The 20,003-nt window shown below is 43.5% G+C and overlaps 1 pseudogene; it reads left to right on the forward strand.

Moving 5' to 3' along the window:
- The first annotated feature begins 1,982 nt into the window (after positions 1 to 1,982).
- LOC128893375 (uncharacterized) overlaps positions 1,983 to 20,003 on the forward strand; it is a 30,431-nt pseudogene continuing 12,410 nt past the window's right edge.

The following is a 20,003-nucleotide window of genomic DNA, read 5'->3' on the forward strand; positions in this document are numbered from 1 at the left end:
CGTGTTACGTTTTCCGGCGCATTGGTCGCGCACAATACTTCTGGAAAAGGTAGCTCGCTAATGGCGCGCTGCCGTAACGAGGCCCAAGAAAAAAGGCAAACAATTTTCCCTGGCGCGGCGGAACATAAATAAATTAAACGCGAGCCGCGTTTGCTCGCAAACAGGAGGCTGGCTCGCAAATAAAACGTACGGATTAAAGACGCAGGGGGGGGGGGGGGCGGGGCGGAACCGGGGTGTTCGCGCTGGGAAACAAGGAACACGTGGCAGGGGAGGGGAATGGAAAAAAAAGATAGCAGGTCTCTCGATTCTGTTTGATTTTTGGTTTGCATTGCTGCTCGTCGGCCCGGAAGGAAAGCCTTTAGAGAGTTTTTCCAGCTGGGAAAGCTGGTCGAATATTACGCGTCCTCGAGCTGGGAGGGCGACTCTATTCAATCCTGCTCTTTCATTTCCGTGATTGCTGTTTTAAATAATTGCATCTCTATACCACCCACACCCTCCCCGTCACCGTGTTTCCAGACTCGACTCGTTTGCGCAAAATATTTCAAATCGGCCACGCCCTTCCCCCCCCCCCCCCCCCCGCCCCCTCCTCTGTTCGACCCTCTGCGGATACCCCGGTAGCGATGTTTTTCATCGAACACGGATGGACTTCGGGAACTCGCGATTTTTAATTAAATGCTACCACGGCATGGCCGTATCGATGGAAGAGAAAATTTTGGCATCGCGTCTCGCGCCACGACACGTTGCCAAACGGGGGGCGACGGGGAGTTGGATATTCATAAAATTGGCTATCGGCCTGACGTGTGCACGCGAATAAGGAAAAAGTCAGAAATGGTTAGTCAGATTTTTTGGCGAATTAAAGTTGGTGTCTAATGTAAGACGAAATGGGTTTTAGAGAGGATAACAAATAACCTTATAGATCCTAGCTTATGTAACATAAAGAGCTGATGAAGTTATGGAGCGTAGGTTAAAAGGGGTGTATGGGGTCATCGATAAAGGTATCGAGAGTTAAAACGACTGCTAGATGAAAGTTGGACGAAGACTCGGCAACCCTGGGAAGTTAGGCGCTTTGGAGGGACCTTTCGGGTTTGAGGGCGTCGAGCCCTCGTCATTGGATATTTTTTAACAAGCTACTACGGGGGGAAAATATCATATTTCTGTAAAGGCTCCCCTCCTTCGTTAATTCCCCTTGAATTTCAGTCACCATCTCGGGGTAGTAAACGATCGATCGCCTTGGTACCGTCTCCCTTCTATTGTCTTCGCCACCCCGAGGATAAAGTGGCCGAAAACTGTTGGAAAAACTTGCATGCCTCCTTAGTGAGATTCGAGCATACTCATCTGACATAAAACAAGTCGCAACCGCCGAATAACATTGCGACATGGTTGTCGGAGTCCGAAATAGCAGTCTGGGATGCAAATCGACGTCGTAGGCGTCGTTCTTTACCAAATCTTCGCCAGCAACCGTGTCCCCGTGTTACGGTACAGATTACGACCAGTCACGGTGTTACAAACGATAAGGGAGAAGCACAGCGGCGCCGAAGCGAGAGCCAATCCCTGTTCGATTTTCTGTTAAAATCACCAACCACTCCTGGTGTCTCCCGAAACGCGATCGACGTTACGGAACCTTTCTGGTATCGATTTAGAACCTACTCAGTCGGTTGGGGAATAAATTAACTAGATTCTATATATGACTCCAAAGTTGAATTTTAAATGTAGCGTAGGACGATGCATAAAAGCTCGACATTAACCTCAAAAGGCCGCACGTGGTTTGTTGCTGGTATTGGAATTGCAGGAAACGTAAGGTCAACAAAGTCGCGTTGATTATCTGCTAGTGATCGATAACACAGAAACTATTGCAGTAATTTATAAGTTTTTCGCACCAGGTACAAAATGGACTTGGTGTACATATATAATTTATTCAATATTTACAACTCCTATCTCATTCAAGATCTCGAACGCAGCGAATCGTACTTGCAACCATGTTGGAGACACTTTCGCTCGGTCGATTTCATCCCTTCACCTGGCCGAGGAAAACCTAATGAAAAGCGGGTCTTTCGCGAAAGAGGGTCTCGATCTCGCGAGGGGTGGACGTCGAGAAGCTCACTAAAACGCGAAAATCACCCTCGTTGAGGGTGGTTGGTGTTCGATGAGGAGAAGGGATCGGCTCGTCATGTATCACGCAGTGGCGGCTGTCGTGTTTCGTGCGAACCGACCCTTATGATTCGAAATCGTTTGGTGGAAGCGGCGACGAGAGACAACGGCTAACGCGAAAAGAAGAAAAGGAGAAAGACGGAGATGAAGGAGAAAAGCGAGAAAGGGGGGCAATGGAAAGAGGAGAGAACCAAAGGGGTTGGGGAACAGAGAAGGGGGTTTCAGAAAGAGAGAGAAAGGAAAAGAAGCCTGGAGTGCTAAGCCCGATGCGAGAGTGGCCAGGCTAAGCCCAAGGCAGAAAGAAAGGTTTTATCTGCTCGCAGTTATTTATCGCTTTCCGTTGTAGCGCTGTCGTCGGGGCACGACCAATCAGAAGTCAGTATCCCCGGGTACCAGTCCGCGCCATCCGCATACATTATCGTGCGGAGCCTCGGCCATTGTCTTTCCACCGTTGTAAATCACATTTTATTCCCTCGCTTACGGTTTCGTTTTATTTATTTGTCGGAGAAACGTATCGCTACCGTACTCGTGGCCGAGGGGGCGCTCTCTCTCTCGCGCGCGCGCGCGCGGTCTCGCGTTCCCCGCTTGTGAACGCTATAAACGCGCGCACACACGGGCCTGGTTCTTTCCGCGCGGAGAACATCACGCGTGCGTGAGTGTAGATGCGCCAATATACACATATGGTCCCGTGAAATCCGTGCAGGAGGGAACACATACGCGAACGAAAGAGGGTTACACCGTCACGGGGCTCTTCGGTTCGCCTTCTCTCGGCCGCAGAACGTGTGAGAGGGGTTGGGGGCAGCAACGAACGACTTCGATTTTTATTAAGCACCCGGACCGACCGACGACGAGGACGAGGACGTCGGGGGACGACGACGACTGTTTAACTAAATTCCATCGCGGGATCACCCTGCTGCTTCGTGATCTCTCCAGACCCCCGCTTACTTTTTTCGTCTCCCCCCCCCCTCCCCACTCCCCCTTCCCCCACCCCCTCCCGCCTGCTTCCCTCCTTTCTTTCGAACCTTTTTCTGCACGCTTCGGGGAATAAAAGTGAAAGGACGGCTCGCATGATTTACGGAAACGACGCTGATGAAACTGCTTTTAGATTCGTTTTCTTCTGTTTTTTTTTTTTCTTCTTTTTTTATTTTGATATCGAGGGCGGACTCCGAGGGGAGGGGGGCAGATCGTTGCTCGACGCGCGGGTAATTTCGCGGCGTCGTTGCGCCGATCGGTAGGTGAGTCCCCTATTGTTTGCGCTTGGACGGGATTGACGGTATGGAAAACGCGAAATTGAATCGCGTTACGTTACGAACAGGTTCAACTTCATGTTTAAGCGGATACACGACGATATCTACAACTTCTACTATTTGTAACGTGGAAATTGCTGATGCGCACTTTATCTTCTCGTTAGCAAATCTGATAAATGGTGTATATCAACCAATTACAATGTCAAGGAGAAATTGACAATTTGATTTCCCGAAACCTTGTTCTTATTATTTGGAATGACTTTGCAATGAGGGAACACTTGGATTTTGGTTTTCTTTTTTAATTTCACTTGTTCTGTTCATTCACTTTTCTTTTAACAAACTTGACTTGTTCACTAATTGCTCGCTAAATTTCACTGGAATCACCGAACTGGCACAGAACTGCATGACTTCTGAGAGGACCGACGTCTTCCAATGAAACGCTGAGATTTTGCTCGAAACGATACAAGCGTAGAACACTTTACTTAACATCCTTTATCGACCAGCGATTTTATATGCGCACTCTACGTTGCATGTTAATTATGGGTTACGTTGTACCTTACGCCGATACTTAAACACAGCGTTGCCATTCGACCAAGGTGGAACACTTTGCTCGTGGAGAGTTCAGGTTCGCGAAATGTTCAACGAGAAAACTGAGGTTTGAATTTCGAAAAGAAGACTACTGTCAACTTAGAACCTTATTTACCTTGGCAAATATTTATCATTAAAATTAGAAGATACTATCGACGAACAAAAATTATTATCGACGTGCCAAAACAATGGCGTAGTATCAGAGATGGCCAAAATTGTCTCGTTGAAGGATAGTTGGATCGAACAAACATTGCCAATCGATTGGTGTACCGTGTCTTTATTCGAATAAAATTTTATCTATCTCTGTATGACACGTGGTTATCGCGCACGGACGGGATCAACACATAAACCACTCGAATTCCAAACTGTGGCATAAATTTCGCTTCAATTGCTGAATGTTTAACAAACTACACCTACGTACCGCTATCGACGCGTTTATTACGTACTCCCTTACCATCGAAATACGTATAAATCACGTAACACGAAAGTCGTCCGCGTTCGCAATAAACTGTGCCCTGCGTGCCAAGAATGAAACAACAATCGACCATAATATGAAAACCACGAGTAGAATTATCGATCCGTACTACTTGAACGATTCAGCGTTCGATGTTTATCGTCGGAGCGACACGTCGATGCGCGCCAAAAGCGCGACTTTAAGTTTCGTATCGAACGGAATGAAACGGCTGTAAAAAGAAATTCAACACGTTGACAACGGAGGCGTCGGTTCGAGGCAGGAGAGAGTCTGGCCTGCTCTGTAGTTTCTCCAAATCGGTTGAAAACAGAAATATGTATGTACATATTATTATTTCGCGAGCCTGTACCGTAACGGGTTTCCCGAACAACTTTTTTTCATTAGAGTCCCTCAGCCTTAGCAGTTACGCGCTTTCGTAGACGTTGACCACCACTGCTCTTCTTTGTTCGGTATTTTTTTGTGTGTGAACAATCGAGTAATATTAAAGAAAGAAAGAGAAAAAAAAAAGATTAATAAAAATAATAAACTTCTATCACGACCGAATAAAATACCAAATGCTTGTGATAGTTTCAGCGGTGCAAGTAGACCATGCAGGCCAGGTTCTCTCCCAGCCTCAGTCGCGTCCTGGCCATCAACAGGTCAGTAACAACGATGAATATTATTGCAATTTGTACGTAGAGTCCCGTAGAGCTACGCTGAAATGTGTTAGTTAGGCTGCATTTTCGTATCTGCTGCTTCTCGATGTGCTACTAACGCATTACGGATAAGATAGTTGATGTCGATGATAATTAAGTTCATTTACAGATTCCAGAGATGGGCAAAATTGCATTTTATGGACTAGAGGATAAAAAGGTGTTCGTTTGTCGTTGGTTTACTTGAGAGTATTATCTAAATAAAAATTTTACCCATCTCTTGCATGCCACACGTATCCATTCATTTAAGTAGTATCAGGCCATTGTCATTCTCACAGTGGTATTAGCATTTCTACGTAAACTCTCCGAGCTAAATTCAATAAAATATGCATTGAATCAGTTACCAAAAACTTGCTAAATACAGCTTCTACTTGTTAATACTTTTTCCAAATTTCTCCCGTACTCGATCTCGTTAAGTAATTAATCGCAGTTGAAATCACTGGGCTTAGCTCGCGTTAAAAAAATTCAGAGATCAACCGCAATGCGTTAAAATTGATAGGATCGTGCAGGAATCTCGTAATCACGTTTCGCAAGCGCGATAGAAAATCGCGACGAGCAATTACAATTGCGCGAGCGCAATTGTTTATTTAATCGGTGCCAGTAAAAGAGAAAGTTGGAGAACACGTTCGTGCCAGTTCTGATGCGTTACGTGTCGTGGCTTTATCGGATATCCCCCTGTAAAATAGTCTCTCGCTGTTTAGTTGCTTTAACTTTGTTTCACGGAATGTCGCGCGTTTCACGCGGAAACGTCTAGTGACCGGTGAAGAACTCGATAACAAAGAAAACATTTAATCGTTGAGCGGCGAAGGAAACTTCGGAAAGTACGCCGCAACTTTGTACAAACCAACTTACCACCCGATGTGTGCGCTCGGACGGGGAGCATATTTAAAACTTGGACGAGTTTACTTATGCGCTAAATTCGATGGAAAGGGAAGAAAGGGTGGAAACGAGAGTTAAGGGTGGTTGGAAAATACAGAGTTGTTCGAAATTATTAAAAGTTTGAGATATTTGAATCATCGTTAGTAGCAATGAAGTTTGCCTCTGAATAAACCTGTAGAAATATACAATTTTTAATACACACTCTCTGTGGGCTAATGCTTTCGAACACCCCGGTAGACGTATCTTTAATTCACTGTGCGTAATTCATTTTCACGGACGTCCACGTGACCCCCTATGCAAAAACATCCGTTACAATTACTTCTTAACCCCCGCACACGCAACTACCGCATTTTTTCCCCCGCTCGATCTCGACCTGCGACATTTTTTATCGCGTGCAAAATTAGTCCAACCTCAAATTAGCTCCCCGCCTACCTTCGAGTTCTCCCTTGGGTCCTCCCTTTTTTTTTTTTAACGAAACTCGAAACCTGTACGGTAAGTTTGTTTTGAATTGCGTCGCGCGACCAGAAGTTTTTTTCCTTCGCCTCCCTTCGAGCGATGCTCGAGGGTTGCTCCGTTCTCCATGCAAATGAGCGTATCGCGGAGCTTCCGCGCCCCGTGCCAAGGGCGTGTTCGTACACGGGCCTCGTTTAGAAGGGAAATTGTACTCGAGGCGAACAGTCGAAACGTCTCTCTTTGGGGGCTTGTTGATGTCTGTCGCGTGCCACCAGAGCTGGCCACTTTTCATATGGCGTTGCTTCGAATATTAGCTTGGGACTCTTTATTAATATAACAGGGTACATTCGTACGTTGTCGGTTGGTTTGTATAAGGAGGTCCGCTAGATTTATTTGCGTATTGATTTACGTATACTAAATGTCACTAAAACCAAGCGCCCCGAAACAATTCGTGTTAGTTTCACGAACAGAGTTTAAATCGAATTAATATAAAAAAGTGAAAAGTGAAAATTATTGTTAAAAATAACCTTCTGTTCCATACTGTTTCCCTTTCTTGCCTCGAGCCATGGCGTTGCAACGAAGAAAAAAAGGATTAAACGCATTAGAATAAACGCAACGTGAGGTCTGGGTGAGATTCGCAACTTCGCTCGCGTGAAAATCGTCTCGAGCGTCACCTCGACCCTTAACACGACCCAAAAACCGTCAAGTCTCTTCGTTGTCATGTAAATTCGTAATCTTCCGCATTGTGCCAAACAATGCCGGTATCGAGACCCGAGAATAGCGTGAATGCTTATTAAAGTCACGCTGGCATTCACCGCGTTTAGCCTCTGCCGAAACCTTTGCTCGCAATCGACAAAAAATAAAGAACGCATTAACGAAAACAGTCCAATTGCCTGCAGCGTTAGTATCGCAGAACAACTAACCGTTTGGTGAATTTATTAATCGGCATTCGACTGAATTTCTTCCATCTGTTGTGTGCACATGTCGATTGCTAAGATTTTTTTGCGGAAATATTTTCGCGCTAGTACGAATACCGCGAAGCCAAGCGAATGATACGTACGATTATTTTGTCGCTCGGAGAAGATAAACTATCTGATCGATATCTATAACCCCTTAGTGCCTGTGAATGCAGCAACAATGCTGCACTGCTCGACTACTCAATGATTTATAACCCCACTTATGAACCAAATCGATTTCCCTCGAAGGCACTATATAGTCTGATCCCTATACGCTCTCTCGACACGTATACATTCAAATATCCTGATTTTTCCGGTTATTTTCTACCTCCGTTGTCTGCGGAACACGTGACTTCAATCCTAATCAATTAAGAAACAGGATACAATTAAGAAACTCGCGGGATAATAATTTTGCAGGGTCGAGCAAGCTGTTTGTTATAGAATCATCTTCCGGAGCCTAAAATCTTTGCAACTGAATTTTCTAAATTAATACGTAAGAAGAAGAATAAAATTCCGTGAATACGGACCTCAATTATAGTGAGTACCTCATGACGAACCTACGACTCTCCCGATAAACCTTTCGCGAACGATTCAAAGATTGGAGGTTTACCCAATCGTCGCCTAGTCGCGACATTCGATCGGGCTGAAGTCGCAAAAATAAATTCCGTTACGGAACTAGGGGTTGGAGGACGTCGCGGGAGGGTTGGTAGTGTCAAGAAAGCGGAAAGTCCAATAATAAGACGTCCTCGCTTTGAACCTCGAGACGATTGTTGCTGTCGACGTTCGATCCGCGAGAAATGAGGCGCCGCGCCCGATGAAGAAGGGGAATAAAAAGAATGGAGCGAAAGTGGCGGAGGGTAAAGATACTGTCCGTTAGGCGTTGGGAATTATTCTTTCTGGAAAATCTCGTGCTCCCCAAAGCCCCGGGTACACGGGGATCGTACTGACATATCGACTAAACAGCGAATCACGTACGAGAATAAACGGGTCAGAGCGTGAAAACGACTTTCCGATCGAAACACTTCCATCTTCCTCCTCCGGCAAATGGTCTCCTCGCAATAGTTCCTCGGGGGTGGGTATCTCGTGACTGCTGAAACCGTGTCTAGGTGGGCCAATTCCGACTCGTATCAAAATGTCACGGCAAGACACGACGGGTCGTCGTCCGGATTTAAAACGTCTTAAACGGAAACGATAGTAATTGCTCGCAACCAAGCCCCCAGCCTTCGAGCAATTTTTGCGGAACGATACATCATTGTCGATGAAACGAACCTCTCGCAGGGCTGCCCCGTGCACGTAGACGAGTTGCGCTGTTTCAAAACCGATTTATCGATTATATCAATAGAAAATAATATCATGGATGCTCTGGAAATGAATGTCTTATAAACGACGTATCACGCATATTAAAAATCAAAGTGAAACAACTGATATTTACACCAAATAAACAAAGATTTATTAAAATTAATTTCATTTTATCTAGCAAGTTACGTGTACGTATTAGGTGGACTGGAAAGTAATGCAGTTTTTGCCATCTTAAATACTTGCTTAAAAGGCTGCTGACAATGAAGGCGATTATATTAGGTTGTCCCAAAAGTTTCTTTCGCTTGATTAATAAGTAATACATGCACAATATTTTACGTTTTATGTTACACTACTGAATTGTGCACGATTCATTTTGCTCCATTACTGTTACAACATGAATATCTATGAAATTAGATTGTCTATTTATAGAAACACGACCACCTAATATAACGAGATAGAAATTTATTGGAAAGTTTGAATTTAATGCAAAAGAAACGACATTACTTTTCGGTCTACCTAATATTTTACAAGAGCTTTGAAATCTACCTTGCAAGCGTTTGCAACTCACCGATCTCTCTGATGAATCATGAGAGTCCTCTGACGTCAAACGGTAGCTGGAAGAATACATGCATGATTATTTTATTCCGTAATGGTCGGTACCTGCAACATGCGCGATATTCAGGGAATAGGTGCGTTTGCGTGTCTTGTTCAAGGTCGTTCCTGACCCTTCTTTAAAAAAAAAGTTGCTAATGATCGTTCGTGACATGAAGCTATTTTTTTTTCGACGCCTCCCACCATAAGGACCCGCGACAAACGTATCCTCGCGACGCAGGAAAGTATAAAGGAGACGTATAATCGGAATACATTTGTAAGAATCACTGGGGTGAATACGCATTCCCCTACGTTACATTTTCAATAACGGAGGGCATGCGTCGGGGCACTAATTTACCTCCTGTATAAACGGGTAACCAGTTGAAACGGATTAATATATATCACGTATCTTTAAGGGGACGCGACGAATTCTTTATTGCGCGGAGCCCTTGTTATTCGCGTAGCTAGGGAACTTTCTCGTAGGGAACTATGTATCAAATGACAGAAAAAGTATTTTCAAGCACGAGAAATACCGGTGAACGGTAAATTTCGTATTATTGTAACAGCTTTTTTTCAATTCATGGGGAGGTAACGTCGCTGATGAACAAAAAGTGATTGATATTGTTGCGCCGGGGGGTTGAAGCACGAGAATTCATTTGAATTGAATATAAAGTTTATTAACAAACTATAACTTTTAAACAATTTAACGATAATACAACGATAATCTTGGAGACTTGTAACGAAACGTCTTTTCTCTTTGAGTTCTCGAATCGCTCTCTACTATTTTAAAAGTTTGCCGCTTCCTGGCAACCGGAAGCGCGAGAACTCGTTTCCGCAACTTCACATCGTCGCAACATCTTCACACCGTTGCGACGATGTAACTCGGAACTGTAGAGCGGCATCTTCGTACCGTCGCAACAATATATTTGTTTGTACTTTGAATTTAATTTCGTAGGTTAACAAACTCCTGTTATTAGTCGATATTTTCTTATTTTGTTGATATTTATGCGCATCCTCACGTTTCTGTAGCAACCGCTATACCTGAGAAGACAATCGATAACAGTTAACTTGTAGAGGCATGAATAATCGAAGACGAAACGAAACATACTGATTTTGAAATATAAAATATTATCTACTTGCGAAAAAAAAAAGTAGCGCTGAACTTTTTTCACTGTTATTCTAAGCCCCTTTCTCGAGGGTATGCGACCTATCATTGACCTACCCTTGCCAGTACGGTAGCAACCCCTAGCTGTACCTCGTCATTACACCTAACTGGCTTAAGTTTATTCGTGCATGACATTGAGTAGGAGAAAATATTTCGTTTCTGCAAAGATAGTCCCTGGTGAATTAGTACCCTTCCTACGGTCGCATATGTTTTGTTGGTGCACGTAAAATATCGTTCCTTTCTTCTCGTGCCATTACTCACGATCAACTGACATCATCGTTCGAACTTACAATAACAACTTAATCTCGTTCCGTTATTTTCACAAATATATTAAGCTGGTTAGAAATAACGAGAATTCTTAAATTAAACGATCAATTCGATGTTCCTAAATAAATGTTTCATTGGAAATATGTATATGCATTAACTTGTCACGTATATGTGACTGTACATAGATAATAGATACTCGATATTTCTTAAATTTAACTGTAATACGTTTAGATTTGAAAGACAATCGAAAGCCGAATAGAATAATAACGTTAAATGTTAACCCCCGTTAAATTGAAAGTGTCGATGGTTATCGTCGGAACTAATGCTCCAGAATAATATTTATTCCTTATTATAAGAAACCGCTCTTTCGAGTCCTGGAGCCGCGGGGTTCGCGACAAAGTCTTCGAATGCACGACGCGGAGAATAATCGAATGGCGTCAAGTCTGGTGAACGTAATGGCCATAGAAATACTCCGTGGCGATCAATCCAACGGTTATAGAACTGTCTAGAGAGACAGTTGTTACTCTTGACTGTCGTGCATAATGCGCAAGGCAACCGTCGTGTTGGTACCACATCACTACACGGTTATTTACAACAGCGGCGCGTAGTCCCCGGCAAAACTGGCAATGGCTGCACCAGGAAAATTGAGCACTTTCAGCCTGTCAAATGTTCATAAATAAAATGCGCTTCAATTATTTGATTACCGAGTGTACTCCACCGTGTACCATATGCACCTAAACACTCTGTTGCCGTGGACGTTCAATTTCTCGAAACCAACGAGGACACACTTGGCGTCCGACAGCGCATGCTATTTGAATTAACTTGCCGTGGTTAATAAATCGATTGCATCATCGGTACGTAAAGCGCAGCGATGATATTTGCTTGTTTTTCGAATAATAAATAAGAGAACGAACAACCAAATCGACCGTAGTTTATTCTAGGTTAAATCCTTGGTACTGCTGTCTGATTTAAATGCCACGGATAAATTAGTATGTCTTCCGAAGTCCGCGTACCTCCTGATGAAACGATACGTGATAAGGATGAAGTTTCTCTACCCGTAGAATTCGAACCACAGTTCGTTGACTAATAACGGAATTCGATGCAATTTCCAGTCCAGTTATATGCAGACGTTGTATTACCATTGCTAAAACGTCAACAATGTTGTTTTCATTCCCGACACGTTTCGAACGTTCCCGTAAAACCATCAGTTTCGTGGAATATTTCAGTCATTGCATTCTTATCGTACGCCCCGTAAATAAAGAGCATGCTCGTCTTTACAATTTCTTCATACTTTCTAGTTCGATAATTGCTTGCAAATAATAGATAGTGAGAATAATAAATTAACATTTTTTTACGTTGAGTTGAGCATGATTTTACGTAGCTTATTTCTAAGATACTTTCTGGATTGTTATTTTAAGAATAAATTACATGAGAGACACGGCAGATTCTAAAAAAATAGTACCACCCTGTGCAGTCTGTGGACAGACCCTCGAAATAGGTTTTTTTATCCCACGAAGTATCCTCGCCCACCCCATAATTCGACTCTTCTCGCTCTGCGTGACTATCGCGTATGGTTATTACCAAAAAAAAAAAGGGAGATGGGCATTAGTGCCACCCTCCCTCCCCTTCTCGACGCCATAAATATAAAAATATCCCTTACCCCTGGGATAAGTTCCTATTATACGTGCGGGAAACTGGGCCGCGTGGAAAATACGATTCGAAACCCACATATGGAACTTCCTTTGCTCACTTCTGCGGAAAAAATTATCAAACTGTTCCTTTCAAAATTCAAACAACGTTTAACGAAATTTGTGTTCAGGAAAATTTTCATTTTTTTTTTCTTTTAATTACTTTTGGTAGATAGTTTACACTCTACCTATGTGACTTAATCGCATAAAGTTCTGTAATATTGATATTAACATTAACTGTAATGCAAATAAATCTCTCTTTTGAGATTTGAAATCTTCAATAAAAAAAAAAAAAAAAGGAATCGTATAAATTTCTAATTACGGGCCCCAACGTAGTTTTATTAAATAACAAAACTTTGAAGTTCCCCTGTAAATCAGTTCAAAGGCCTTGAGATAGTCGATATCCGACTGTCCCTTTCCGTACCCTGTAATGGGGTCTGGCGAAGGGTGAGGAAACCACCCTTTTCACGTGTTTCTATGTGCTGCCAGAGGCGATAGTAAAAAATAACCAAGATATACCGCATAGCCAGCAGTGCCTCCGGGAGCATAACTCCGCTAATGTATCCCACTGAAACTTATTGTATGCCACCACTCTTTCCCTCTCGTCTCGCTCTTCCCCTTTTGTCCGACTCTCCGCAACCCCTGAATCCACCTCTCGGTTAACGCACGAGAGAACCCCCTGTATTACGATATACGGTCATTAAGATACAAAGTCTGTAAATTTTCTGACTAGAATTTTTATTGTCGTGCCTGGAATAGCTTTGACACCAAGTGCGAGGTAACTAGAGCGAGCATTACTGTCTGTCTTAATTACTCACTCCCCCAGAATGTGATTTCTCTGTCTATGATGTTTCTAGTAGGACATTGGTACATACAAATAAATACTACTAGCTTCCTGCCTCCTAAGGATCGCACGATACATAAATCACAAACCCAAGAGTCTCGACGACCTTATCGGACGAACTCTCGAATTAGCCGTCGCAATCGCGCGCAACATCAAATATGAAACGTCGGATATTGTCGCGAAACCGCAAACGATCCCAGGCGAATGTTTCCCCAGCGATTTGGGCATTAATTGCCGCGGTGTAACGGGTGCGCGAAAAGAAAAAGGGGCGACGGTCTGACAAAGGCTGCTGGGAAGAAGCGGCCGCCACGGAGTCATAAACGTGAGTTATGTTAGCCGTTAGATAGTTGAATCTCAGTATTCTGTGGCACGCTTTCCGTCCGTTAATATCTTCATTACTAAATCATCCCCGCCTTCGGCGAGCGTTCACGGTTCCTCGTGCAGAAGCTGAGATAGACAATCACGTGGACGGGGAATTTCTGGATTCTACCCCAAGTACGGCCATTTCCATCCACGGCACATCTCCCGCTTATACTCCAGCCACATCCGATGGCGGAAAACCGTGATCCTTCCTACCAAATTTCGCGAGAACGACCAAAGAACGAAAAGCTTGGCCAGCTTCGACGTGAAACGTTAACACGCCGGAGCGGCAGCTGAACTATCAATGGAGAATAGAATCAGATTAGCGTTGTTTGAACGTTTCGAGTATTTCATTTAAAGCTTTGGTTTCTAAGGAAGGCCACTTTGTACAAGAAACGCACATTACATTATAGTAATTTACGCGTTCTCTTACTTCTATATTATATTTCTCCTATTTTACTAGATCTCTGTACAGCAAAAATACAAAATATCATCTGGAACACCCTTCGAGATCTGTTAAAACAGAAGCTCTCTCGGCGTCGATCCGAAGAGGTTTGATACACCTGTCACGAGCTCGTCTCAATCTGTCGCCCTGTCGCCGTCACGTCGTAAGAAATAGCAGAAATCCGCTTGTTCATTCTCCGCGTCGAGGGGGATTATTACACAGTAAATTCTGCTTGCGTATGCGCGCATTTGTCCTAGGGAGACACGCGGAAAAGAATCTCCGTAGCCGTTTTACTGTCCCCGCGTGGAACAAACGGCTGAGTTTAAAGTGGTCTCGATCGAGCAGTATACTGAAAAATCGTGCGAAAAGTACGTGTCCGGCCGACGAACGAGTCGAAAGTAACGGAGCATTCGTGTCCAGAAAAGCATTCTTCCTATTTTCCCCGTGCCCCTGCGTCCGAGCTACTCCTCGCGAGCGCGCTTTCTACCAGGAATAAAACTGCCGACCTTAAATTAAACCGTTCATACGAACCGTAAAGCCTGACACTCGCGATAATTCACGTCGTCCTGCCCTGACAGCGCCACCGTGTCGCATACAAATGGCGAAAATTGGTATAGTCGTGACCTCCCCGTGAATTGGAGAAAAAACGTTCGCCGAGGATCAGCGGATAGACGAGGCGAGAAACGCTTCCTGTTCGCGATAGTTTCGATTTCATGAGAATGAGTTAAACTGCATGCCGAATAGTAAAATAGTACAAATTTCATGTGAAATAGAGAAACTCAAGTACAATAGAAACAAAGATTCTAGTTTAATCGAAACACATCACAAGTATCGTATAAATAAATCGGTATTGAAATTAGAGGCACTTGCCATTTGTCAGAATAACCGTCCCGCCAACGGAGCACGTGATAACGGACGGGCAAGAAGCGACCGGGCGGATGCCAGCGAGCGTTTGAAGCTCATTAAAAACCAGAGTACTTTCGCCGACCGGATAAAAGGGCAGAAAAGATCGCGTTAACGACGTGCTCGACAATTAACCGCGGCGGAAGGGAGAAAGAGGTCTTCCTGTCGGGACGACAGCCAGGCTGGGACAATTAATTAACGCCAGTTTGGGGGCGCAAAACGAGTTGAATCCTGGCTTAACCGAGAGCAGCCTATACAAACGTCTCCTGTTGCAACCTGTTGCTAGGGAACACGAGAGAGGTGGCAGAAGTCGAGTAAAAGGACGGGGTTAGGTTGATGACCGTGGTGGCCTGTGATAGGGTGGCAGTGATGCTGCGACCCGGCAATTAAGCCATCAACCCTTAATGAATGAACTCCGTTCACAGACACCGACTCCCGGGTAAACCCATTAGCTAACTAACCCCGGAGTTATTTGCATATCTGTCGGCGAGGGTGAGTCGCTCAGATTCACCGAGACAATTACCAGTGACTTTATGGTCAGGTGCTTAAAGGCTTAAAGCTGAGGCACCCTTAAAGAACCCATTGGCATTCGCGGCTGGAATGCCCATGAATCGGTGGGATAATGAATCGAACGCCAACGAAACCCTTCGGCCATAATTAATTCGCTGTCGATGCTCTTTGAAAGCACAGCTATCTCTGCGCATTGATTTTGTTATCTGTATTCAACGAATGTACTCGATTACGATTAACACACTCGCGACAGCTGACGTGAATTCGAATTCTACTTCTGGTTATGGAAACATTATGAAAATCTTTTTATTTTATACACTACGTATCTACAACAGCGATATTTTAAAACATATCTTGTAATTATTATTTTCGCCCTAACGTATACAAATTTGCGATGTCTTGCTTCAGAATTTCATTACTTTCGTCAGTACTCGAAAATATCTGACGGTCGCGAATGCGCTAGGCCGATCGCACACGGGCGCAACCGATCAGTTTCGAACCACTCTGAAACTAGTTGGATGCGACCGTAGATCTAGGTAAAAGAAAGATAGTGAGGTAGATAAAAGAAAGAGCGCAAACGGTTTGCAACACTAATTTCAAATCGGTTGCGCCGTGTGCGATCGGCCTTAACATTTGAACTTGACGTTTTGTACCGTCATATATGTAGAACGTCAACAAAAAATAGAACGAAACAAACAGAAACAGATAAATAAATTCCAAAGACAATGCAATAAAATAAATTTCGCGTGATCATATAAAATTCTTCGATTTCCAAAAAATTAATTGAAAAGTAAACCAGCGGTAATATAATTGCAACGATCCTTCTGCATTCTGATACAGAGTAAGCAATGATCAAATGTAAACCAGACTTTCATTATACGCGCGCATCAGCCCGTATTACAGCATGGGTGGCAAAAGTGATGAACTACCTTCTTCCGGTCGGAGTTAAGGAGCAGTTAATTGGTACAAGTTAACACACTCCTCTATCGGCCTGCTCAATTTCACACGCAAAGGTACCCCTTACGGGCACGGAATGAAAGATTCTGTCTTGGGGCGTGAAAAACACGATGAGATAGTTCGGCTCTTTTACCACGTGGGTCGGTTTATCTTCGAGGATGATCGCAGGACACAGTTCCAGCAAATTCTTTTCACGAGGGTTCCCTCGCGAGGGTAAGAAATCGTCTTCGCGTGTGTGTACAGTTCTGCGCCATTAACTTTTATTTCCACTTTTTTCGCGACATTGTATAACTTTCGTTAGATGAAATATATTGATTACGTCATCTTTCATCCAGATTCGGCTTTCGACGATTTTTGGATATGCTTGTGAACTTGACATTCATCGATAGACCGAGGATTTTATACAATTACTCCAATATAGAAGACTTACAAAAAATATACATAATGTATGCCGAATATATTCTACAATTAATAATATTATTATTGCATTTTGTATACGTGCACACGCCACTTGTGTATGTTCAGTTTCTATGTATCATAATTACACATACATATCATATATCATATTTATTAAAGAACTCACAGACCTTTAATTTGTAAATATGATAAAAGTGGAGATAGGAGAAACCTACGTGTCACATTTGATTTTTTCAATTAGTTCGACGTCCATTAAGTCGTTCCAATCATTTTTGCCGAACGCTACGAATCCTTTTACTCGGAATTCCCGCTAGCAACGATACTCGCGAGGATAAAAAGTATAAATCGAGCAGGACGGTGTCGGATTGATCGAGAGGGGGATCACCGAGGGATGAGTGTGCATCGTATCTGCATCATTCCTGGGCATCGCGTGTCGAGACGCACTTTGTCCCGCTAACTCCCTATACCTTATCCAGTCCTTAGCGCGGGAACGCTAATTCGTTGATTATCCTAATGACTGTCAGGGAGCCAGCAGGAAAGAGGAAAACCACGTACCGTGACCCCTTTCCTTAATTTATTCCGAGTAGCCCCTTTGAACTCGCCGATAACGTTTGCATATTCTGCGGATTTCGAGACCCCCGCTGCGTCTCCCCCTTCTTTCGTCGATATGACTACGCTGCCCCAGGTTTTTTTTGTTTAATTCTCAGTTAATTAGCCGTCGAATCAATATCGACGTGGCGAGCGCTGCACTTTACCCTGGAAATCTTCATTCCTTATTACGGCATCGTGGCATCTAATAGTTACATGCGCGCAGTCTTGATCACGATAGGGCTTCTTAATCTTTCCAGACAAATCTGACGTCCTAGTTTCTTACTTCCTGTCGTCTACTCTTTATTCCGTTGCGCGTCATACGCGAGAAATTACGAGGTGTAAATTATCTTGATCCCCCGATGCCTCGAATACGCGTTCCTCGACCATAGGGGGACTTCTGGGGTCTCCGTTGACCCCAAGTATTTTTCCTATTATCGATACATTGCGTCGCGTTAAAGAACACGTAGTATTCCAGAGCACCAACAGTTCGGATTAAATGACAGAAAAGTACGTAATAAATTTCATTACCGATACAAATGGTATTCAAAGGGCGCGAACGTGCGATTATAAAATATTAAACGGTTTGAAGAGATTGAAGAACTTATTCATATCCTGCGGGAGAGCCAATCACGCGTGGCGACTCGATGGAAATACGTGAAAGTTGTTCGAGAACCCTTAATTCGTGTCCAGCCGTTGAGAGCACGGTGTATAAATGCGAATTTAAATTATACGGGTACCGGTCGCCATCTCGATAGGGTTTCTTAATCCCCTCTGGAAAACACTAACGCCCTATTTCTACATAGTCTCTCCATCCATCCCCCGACTTAATTACTTTAATCACGTGTCGGTGTCGCGGGAATCGACCAATCGGCGGACAGATTTAATGCTCGGTTACGACGGAATTTTTTTTAAAGCGAACTCGAAAGGAGGAAGACCCTGGTATGCGCGAGGGCAAACTCCGTTTCTCGTGTAAGTACCATCGTTCATCCAATTAACGCCTCGAAGCACTTTGATTACGGAACGTAACTGCCGTTTTATTTCTTAATTTCGGTTCAGAAATTCATCCCTCTCGAGTTAACGCGATCGAGTATTAAATGAAACTCTCAGCCCTAAGAGATGAAGGAATGAAACTATATATTTGTATCATGGTTTCCCTGAAATTCTATTCTTCCAATGCTTCGACATTTACTCGTGGCGTTAATACGTATTTACAAGCGATATTACTTACAAGCTTGAATACTCGTACGTAAAATTGCTGTTATGGTACCCGACCACGTCTAACCTCGGTTAAACAGTTACAAATACGAAAAGAAATTTTCCTCGAGGAGTACGTTGCGTGTTTTTCATACTAAATCGTCGAATGCTAATTTCCCTCGTGCTCCGCGACAGCCAACTCTTCCACTTTGCATCCGCGTGTCTATTCGTATCTAGATTTTTATGGGGAGTCTATTTACGTCTAACGCGACTACGAAAGCAAATATGTATGTAATTACAGCTCGAGTTCCTGTTGCATACGTATATTTGTCGTAAAATTACGTTTATCTTATTTTACACCGTGCCTGGTAATTAAAGTCCGCGTATCGATTACACGCTCAACAAGTTCCGCGAGACTTCCTTATTGATGCATAATTTAAAGTTCGTTAGGAGGTACAAGAGAACGGGTACTCCGCGACGGAAACTTAAAGAATATTCTCACATGTGTCAGAGAAAGGAATTAATTATTAATATATACTGTAATAATTTGTATCGTATTCATATATAATATAATGCTTAATAGTTTGCCGCTCTGAACATTCATTCATATAACGATCAAATTTCGTCGCAGTCTTGACTTGTTCGAGCAAAACAAACAACGTAATTTTTAAATCGATGTTATACCAAGGAAGAACTCGAAGGATGGTTTTATTGAAACGTCCAAGTTTTATACGCCGAGAAACTTTTAACGAATAGTCGCTAATTGCGGATTGTTTTCTTGCTCTAAATGACCGTAAATTACGGGATCGGAATTCCTCCAGCCGTCGCTGGTTGTTTTCCTTTGCGACGGTAATAAGGGAGTGATAATAACGGTTCGGAGCCTTGGATATTAAAATCTTTCTCCTCGGGAGGCTTCGAGTGTCTCCCGAAGACGAGGAAGCGCTGCTTCTAGTATTGTTTGCGGGGCAGACTCGAATCCTCCTAATTAGAAAATTCTCGTAGCGACCCCGTCTTCGCGTGCGTCTTCTTCCATCCGCGAACCTTTCTTATTATACGGGGGCGTAACAAGGGCCGAGGGGTGCCTCGGTAATTATTATTCAAATATTTTTCTTTGCCCGAGCTCGCCGCATTAATATTTACAATGCTACCCCTAGCAATCGTCCCTTCGCCGCGAGGGGTTTACGCAACCAACCCACCGCGAAGACGATCGCGTTTCTTTTCCGTTCTGAATCTCGTCGAACGTGTCAAATTTTTATCTGACGTCTCTTCGTACTGATTCTCTGTAAGCTTGGGAATTGTTTTATTTTAGCTAATCGAATTAAAAACGATCGAAAAAC

The sequence above is a fragment of the Hylaeus anthracinus genome, unplaced genomic scaffold (assembly GCF_026225885.1).
Source record: "Hylaeus anthracinus isolate JK02 unplaced genomic scaffold, UHH_iyHylAnth1.0_haploid 27395, whole genome shotgun sequence".
Classification (NCBI taxonomy): Eukaryota; Metazoa; Arthropoda; class Insecta; order Hymenoptera; family Colletidae; genus Hylaeus; species Hylaeus anthracinus.